The sequence below is a fragment of the Sorex fumeus genome, unplaced genomic scaffold, assembly GCF_029834395.1.
Source record: "Sorex fumeus unplaced genomic scaffold, SorFum_2.1 ptg000067l, whole genome shotgun sequence".
NCBI lineage: Eukaryota > Metazoa > Chordata > Mammalia > Eulipotyphla > Soricidae > Sorex > Sorex fumeus.
Genome location: NW_026606124.1, coordinates 3,387,471 through 3,389,784, shown reverse-complemented (window position 1 = coordinate 3,389,784; position 2,314 = coordinate 3,387,471).

The window sequence follows — 2,314 nt, the reverse complement described above, 5'->3', positions numbered from 1 at the left end:
TGTCAAAGGATGCCACATGGAGAAGCACCGGAAGGGGTCCTGCAGTGAGGTCAGAGGGACAAAGGGGACAGGAGAGACGAGTACGTCCCATAGATGCCCTCTGTGCAGGGCACACTACATTCCCCTGGGCAAGAAAGGAGGCAGAAGACTGAAAACATGACATGGCCAGAGAGATGGCCCCGTGGGACGAGGCCCCGGTGCAACCCCCAGCTCTGCATACGGTCCCCCAGCACTGTGGTTGCCCCCCAAACACCCTCCACATAAGAACAGGGCAAGCACAGGAGGACAGAGAGGACTGGGAGGGTCTGGGCAGGACCCCGGGAGACAAACCCTGGGCCGCCTCCAGCCAGGTCAGAGGCAAGAAAGTGGTCACGTGCCTGGAACTGGGGCCACACCTTTCATTAGCCTCCCAAATGTGCCCCAAGAAAGGTGTCACTGGCCAGGCGCGGATGGAGACCCCAAAGGCTTCCGCAGCCTCCCTGCAGGCGCCTGTGCAGAGCAGAGTTTATTCAAACAGCCGAACAGGAAACTTGGCCCCGGCAGCTCAATCTCACTCGGCCTTATTAAGAAAAAAGAAAAGTGGAGCAGGAACCAGCACAGCTCAGGGGAGGGTTTCGGGGGCAGCCGGGGGCTCCCCACCCACCCCCGCCCCCCGTCCCGAAAGAGGGGTACTACCTTCTCCTTGGCCAGTGGGGCTCCCCTCCCTCCTTTCCTTCCTTCCCTGCCCTGCCCTTCCCGCCTGCCTGGGGTAGCCAGAGGCCTGTTTCCACTTCTCCGCTGGCACCCGCGCTGTTGCCCATCTGGCTGGCAGGAGGGCCCTATAGGACCCCAGAGATTCCAGCAACCAAGGCCAGCACTGCAGGAGGCTGGCAGGAGTCAGGGAAGGCTTAACCCTCTAGATGCCGGCCTTCCAGTCCTGCGACCCTGAGCCCAGTCAGTCCCTACCTGCTGCAGAGTCCGAGGGTCTGGGACCCCAAGACTGAACCTTGGGGGCCAAGGGGATCGGGGAAGAAACCACCTGCAGAGACTGGGCTGACACCCCAGGTCACCCAACTAAGTCTCACCCGCAAGGCAGGGCTTAGGGTGAAACAATGGCAGCTGGTAAGCTTAGGGATGGGGTGTCTGGGGGGGGTCCCTGAAGAACATCCTCCCTGGTGGGCTCCCAGAGCTTCTTAGAGATGAAGGATAACCTACTACAGCCTCCTGAGGTCCCCAACCTCTAGTTGCCAGAGCAACGTGTGAGCAGGCAACAGAGCTGGTGATCAAAGTAGGATTTTATGGCACCACAGGTCCGGACCGCTTGGGTCCCTACCAGACAGCTCCTCCTCCATCCAAGCACACTCGGGACCAGGTCTTCTGACCCTCCACTGCTGGGTTTCACCCACTGGACAGAGAGCGGGAAAGGGACTTGCCCAGGATCACCCATCACTAAATCACCCCATGGAGAGGAGCCCAGCCCTCGAGAACTCTCTGAGCTGTGCTCACAGCCCACCATGATGGCCCCCATCTTCCCCATCACAGCCAGCTCCGGGGTCGGTTCCATCCTCGTGGCTGGGGATGTCCCTGGCTGTGATGGCAATGCAGAAGAGGGGCAGATACTCTAGGGCTACAGCTGTCCATCTGTCCTACCTCCCCCCTCTCTCCCTCTCAGGAACCTCCCCCAAAGGGAGGCTCAGGGACTGAGCCGGAGGAGGGAGGAGAATCAGCGTCTTCTCTGTGCTCGGGTCCAAGGGCTTGGGGCACAACGCTGGAGGGTGCACCCTGGCCAGCATCTCCCCAGGAGGATGTCCCTCAGCAGGGCTTTGGGGAGAAACTGGAGCGTATAGGAGTTGGGGCTGGTTCAAGCCCAAGCAGGAAGGCAGGACTGGAGCCAGAGTGATAGTGGTGCATCAGGCGAGGCACTTGCCTTTCACAGAAACCGATCAGGGTTCGAACCCGGCCAGGAGCCGCAGGTTGTGATCCCTGAGCGCAGAACGAGGAATCACCCTGCACACGACCTGATGTGGTCCCCAAACTAAAAACAGAAAACAGAAAGAAGGCCGGACTTAGGTGAGACCAGGGGTTCTAGGTCCCAAGCGGAGAGTACTGTCCGGGAGGGCACCGCAGAGGTGGCAGCTCGGCCCCAAGCCCCCGGCCCCGGGCCTCCGTCTCCGGGGTCCCCTTCCTCGGTGAGGGGCTGGTCTGCGGCTTGGCACGGAGCTCCAGGGACTGAAGGGACAGGCCACATAGCTAAAACCCGGCGGGCCGTAGGGCCCCGCGGACGAAGGCCCAGCAGGCAGCCCCGGCGGCCCCAGAACCTCCCAACGCTCCCTGC